The sequence below is a fragment of the Buteo buteo genome, chromosome 15 (genome assembly GCF_964188355.1).
Source record: "Buteo buteo chromosome 15, bButBut1.hap1.1, whole genome shotgun sequence".
NCBI classification, from domain to species: Eukaryota; Metazoa; Chordata; class Aves; order Accipitriformes; family Accipitridae; genus Buteo; species Buteo buteo.
Window position 1 is genome coordinate 16,031,336 of NC_134185.1, and position 6,000 is coordinate 16,037,335.

Sequence of the window (6,000 nt, forward strand, 5' to 3'; positions counted from 1 at the left end):
TCAGGACATTCTCACTCCTTGTCTCATCTTTACTGCTGATGGGTCTTAATACTTTCTACTTCTTTAAACTTTGGAAATGCTATTTAATTATGCTATGCAACAACCCAGTTTGCAAACATTAATTAAGCCTCATAGCTCCCTTGTGGTCTGAGACAGGTAAAATACCATTAGTCTCAGATAATAGGGAAAATAAGGCTCAGAGGGGTTAAGTGGCATGCCCAAAGTCACAGAAGCAGCAGTATTTGGATCAGGATTGTAATTCAAATTGTCTCTTAATCTACAACGACTCTCGAGCTAGGCCCATGTATCAATGTGAGTTCCTTGAGTTAAAAAGCAGGAAACAAGCATTTTAGCTGTTCTGAAAATTCAGTGCCTTTAGGCTGAAGTTCCCTCTAAGTAAGTATTCATTTGAGCATCACTGATTAATAAACAACCACATGCAGAGGCCACCTCAATACCGGCAAAAATGAACAGATAATACAAACAACATCCTCTTAAAGAAGCTTCTAAGACAGGGAGTGGGGGTAAAATTCTGTAGAGGGCATCACCCAAGGGGCAGGCTGCGGGGCTGGCGTTTCAGAGCACAGACCCCCCAGGACGCAGGGGGCTTCCAGCTGCTGTTCTACTCAGCAAAACACAAAAGTGATCTCTGGCCGGGAGGGGTCAGGGAAGGGTTTCCATCCCCTCAGCTAGCCCAGGCAACACAGGAAGGTAAAAGAGGCTGTTGGGCAAAGAAGCAGGTGACTCCTGCACTCCTGCTCCGTGGGGGTCACCAGGGGTACAGCAAGGGGACCCCATCTGCAGAGTAGCTTTGCCGTGTACCCGCTCCTTAGAGAGGAGCCCCAGCTGCACCTGGTCTCCATCCCTATAGCTCCCTGCAGAGTTCCGAAACCAAGAATTGACAGAGCAGAAGGATAAGCTTTGCCTGGGACTCCGCAAGCAGAGGAGGAGGAAGGACAGCCAGTGTTCAGAGTAACATATTAACATCAACCGTGAAGAGCAAAGATCTGAAAGAGCACAATAACTGGAGTGTTTGCCCAGGATTATGTACCATCCCCTCTTCAACCACTGCTACATACTCAGGTGGCCGTGAGAGAGTATTCTGGAAAAATGCAAAGAAACCCTGTCTAGACGCCTAACTACATACATATCTCATTTTCCACATACTATCTCCAACTGTTGGCACATATGCTCATTGTAAGAATACGTAAGAAGGAATAGTACAGTTGTTTCCTATACAAACTATTAAATAAAATCATTTCTACAATTCATAAATGCATGTGGTTTTTTTATCCAATGCATTTTGTATATAAGTTCCACTTCTGCCTGTGTTCAGGCAACCAGTTCCTGAAGTGCGCGGGACCTGTGCTCGTGCCTTGTGAACAGCCTGCGCTTGCTGGGCAAGGCTGTCCTCATGTGTCAGGACGTGAGGAGTTGAGGTGGCCTTCACTGCCCTTCTGTTCTTCTTCCTGCCTGTGCTCACGAGCTAGATCTTTTCAGGGTCTGCGATGCTTACAGCAGCTTTCTGCACTGCAGGCTATAGTTCTCTGAATGCTCTTCTTCAATAGCCAAAGCCAAGTCTGTTGAGTTAAAGATGAAGATACGGATAACCCTGTTAGTGGCAGCCATCGTGTCAGAATGCAATATGCAGTTTCAAGAATACTTACAAGCAGAATCAAGCAAGTGAAGAAATTTCCTGGACCAGTGACATTCCTCCGATATTCCCTTTGCCTAACCTTAGGTCTTCAGGACATTCTAGCAGACCGACTTAGCAGAGACATCTCAAACAATCACAAGGTGTTTGTGACACGCCATAACTGTTAATGAGAGACAATATTACTCCAGAGGAACTGGGAGTCTTGGACCTTCGTATGTATGTTCATTATATACTTTTTTTTTTTCGTGAGTACCCAGAATCCGTCTGCCCTTGGGAAAGCTGACAAGGCTCTAGTGCTGTCATTCTGACGGCTTCACCTTGTGCCAGGTACTTCTACAAATCTAATCCAAATGGAAACCATTCCCTAATAGATTTGAACAAGAGTTCTTGGTACATCTTCAAGTGATGATATTTGTTCCCACTGAAGCCCTTAGCACTGCCTCTGAGCTTGACTACAGTTCCTCTGACCACACCTCACCACATTTCCTGGGATGTGGCCACATTACATTTCTGCCAAGTTATGGGGAAGAAATTATTGAAATGAGTAACCCTTGCTTTTTTGCCAGCAGGCTCTGGCTAGCTGCTTAATCCTTCCATCATCTTTCAATAGGTTCTGCTTTCCTGGTTGTTATATTACCAGCCAAGAGGCTGTAATAACCACAAGGAATTCTTCAAATTAGACCTCCAGATATTTCCTCCTTCCATCCTTCATATACTGTCTTTCCAAATGTTGTCCTTGAACCATGTCCACAAGTACAGCTTAAAGCCATCTCATAGTTCTGATAATTAGAACCTTTTTTTGTTCTTTTTCTTTACTGGCCAAGGCTAAACTTCATGTCCTGAATGCAATTAGCACATTTTCTTTTCTCCTTGACAGTGTGGTATTAATTCAAGCCTCGCTGAGACTAAGTTTATGGCACAGATGAGAGGTTTTTGACAGTTTTGCAGTGACTATCCAAGTGGGTTTCTGATTTGTACCTACTACATTTTATCAAAGAAAGACCTACTCTGTTTTGTTCAATTTGAACCAATATGATCTCTTTCCCTCTTTGAATAGCAACCTTTAAAGATTTATAGGGCAGCAGCTTGGAGTTCACTAACTATACCAGAGACACATGAAATTACAGTTCTGATAGAAGGTGTGAATTCTGACAGCATCAGAAGTTTCAGAATAAAACTAGGAATTTCACTTAAATCCTCAGATTTTTAAATTCCCAGACTGAAATGGAGTGAAAGAAATGGTCACTGGAGCTAAGACAAGCCTTCCTTCCACTGTGAGATTTATCTACAGGGCAAAGTGCTTTCGGTGAGACAGCTAACAGAGAAGGGTGGAGAAGCAGCCAGAAGCACCCCATTCATAAGTTGTCAGGCATCTTCTTTCTACAGCAAAGAATATAATTAGAAATAAACACTGAAGGCAGAATAAATTTGTTTCATGTTGAAGACACAATTGTAATTAGGCGAATCTCTCCTGGTAGTTTTTTAGATGCAAAGGCTAGTTTTTACAGGGAAAATTAAAACTAAGTCTTTAAATGTATGTATCTTTTCCATCCATCATTCATTTAGCTCAGATAGGTCAGAAGGAGTTTGAACGTTCCCTCCTCCTCATTTCTCACACTGGGGAAGTGGGTTATCCTGGAGGGGTAAAAAAAAGGAAGCATTTGACACAGTTTAATTCTGTCATGGTCTTTTCCCTGGATTTTGCTGCAGTGTCTGTCACAGGCACAGTAAACCCGTCCACTTCCTTCTTACAACTTTGAATTTGTTTTTGTCTTACACATTTTCTCATACTAGAACTGCTCGCCAGAACAGAAAGCAACCCACACCGCATTTTGTGCAGCTTGGCTAAATCAAAATAACAGCATCCTGGCAAACATTTGGTAGAGAGAGTGTAATAATTATTGGTTTGGTTTTCGTTAACCTCTTTTTGTTTAGTCAACATTAAGTCAATCCACCTGGAGCTTAATACTGTATGTTACTATAGTAACTTTACAGCCTATTTGATTGTGACAAAGGGCTTCATCTCGTCCATTTCATGCTCCTGTGTCGACCTACTCCCTCCCAGTGTTTTATTATATCTGTCTTTAAGAGTATCTGCAGGAGCCACAGCTGCTGTGCTTTTGTAGCAGAAAGCAGCTTTCACTGTGTGAAATACTCTGCTCTAAAAGGTCTTATGGGCTGATGGCATTATTGAATTTCAAAGAAAGACAAACAACATTAAATTGTTTAAAGCTAATATTCATGTTTTGCTGTACACCATGGTTTTTTTGTTTTTTTTTTTTTGCAGAATGGAACAGTATATAATCACTGGTTGATGCCCTTGAGAACAAAACCACAAAATAAAGCAATGTAGAATACAAAAAGACTTGAAAGTAATTCAGTTTTCAAAACAAAACAAAAAAAATGTATCGGAGGCTTAGGAAAAACATTAACTCCAAGAGCTGGAGTTAGCAGTTTGTAAAATGAAAAATTGGATAATGCTCTATAAGAGGGCCAGATCCTTCCCTGTTAAACCACTGTGAAGCCATTGATTTTAATAGCATTACTCCCAAATTTATACTGGTACGAGGCTGAGTAGTACATGACCCATGAGTGCAAAATGTTTAAGACTTTCCAACTGTCGCCTGTTCATTTTACAACCTGGTTGTTCTATAATACTCTAACCAACCATGTGGATGATTGTAACAAGCCGCTACACAGCTATTGTTTGGATTACCAGTGCCACAGAACTCTTTCATTACATTGTTTGTTCCTGCTGTTGTTTAAATTTACCTTACTCTAGCTTCTCAACACAATTTATTCCTTACTGGAGCTCCCCCTCTGCTCTACAGACGCTGGCCTCGTGCATGAAAATACTTTACAAATCTATTTTTCTTGTGTCCGTTCAGTTTTGCCACATATTGCTAATATTTATCCGCGTATTTGATTTGAGAAAAAAACATGTTCTCTGCCCTAGTTTCTTTCACTCCTCGCGTGTTGTTACGGATGCTTCTGAATAAAGATCTGTGCATCTCTTTGTCGCCAGCGCAAGGGCGATGCGGCAAGGTTCCTCCCGCATTTCAGCGGAGCCTTCTCCAGTTGTGTTAATTGTTGGGCTGGGAGGGCAGCGAGTGCTGAATGCCGCCTTGTTAACTTGCTAAGCAGCTGGTCAGCAGGGTAGTTTGATTCCAGCAAGGCTCTTGACACCTCTGCCAAGGGTTATTGATACCTCACACACCCCAGCTGAGACAGATTGTTTTAGTCGTGCTTCATATCCATAGCACAGCCTGTAGTTAGGAAAAAAAGTGATTGACAGCTCACACCTCCTGGGCCCTTCTTACTACCAGACACAACATCTGCTATGCCCTGTGGAGCAGTGAACCAACACACACTGAGAGAACTGTTTCTAGTATTGTCAGGGTTGATTTTGTTTAACCCTTTCTGGCTGCTCTCTGGAGATGCACATAGGGGTTTCTGTAATCCTTTACACGTGCTTAAGAAGTGTGGGATATTTGACCGAGCAAACACCGGAGAAGACGATGCTAGTGATGGTGAGGAAACTGGTCAGCACTTCATCCTCAGTAAGGTGAGCGGCGCACTCTGGATTGCAAAATAGAAACTAGATTGTCCCTACAGAAGCATTGCTTATTTCCAAAGAGTGCCGCGGATGCAACCGAAGAGGAGCGCAGCTCTGAAATGTGGCCTGGTGCAATTTTACTGAGTGTGCGTGGGAACACTGGGGAGGGGGCACAACCACAAGATTAAGCAAGTCTGTTTGCTAACTAGTTGCCTAGGTCAAAGCACTCTGGTTAAAGGCTAGGTTATACGTACAAGTATAGCTTTTTGACAGACAGTAGAGAGATAAAAGGTACTATTTGCTGCCTTCAGAAAACTAGCCAGTAACAGCAGCATCCTCACTGTAAATGATGGCATGTTTGATTACAAATATGGGTCATTAAATATACATGCGAGGAGCTTTTGTAAACTGTCTTCACTATGTGAGAAAATAATAAGAAATGTTTTAAAGAGTCCCAAAAGCAAACCAATAATTTTAAAATGCATCTGACATGTTTGAAGGACTGATTTATCTTACTTTTGGACAGGTTTTTTTATTGTCTTTTCCCCCAGAAATAGCATCGGAAGTATTGTTGAAGCCTAGAAATGAATATTTTTATAAATCAGAGAATCAGAGAATCATAGAATAGTATCACAGAATTGTTTAGGTTGGAAAAGACCTTTAAGATCACTGAGTCCCACCATTAACCTAGCACTGCCAAGTCCACCACTAAACTATGTTCCTAAGCACCATGTCTTTTAAATACCCCCAGGGATGGTGACTCAACCACTTCCCTGGGCAGCCTCTT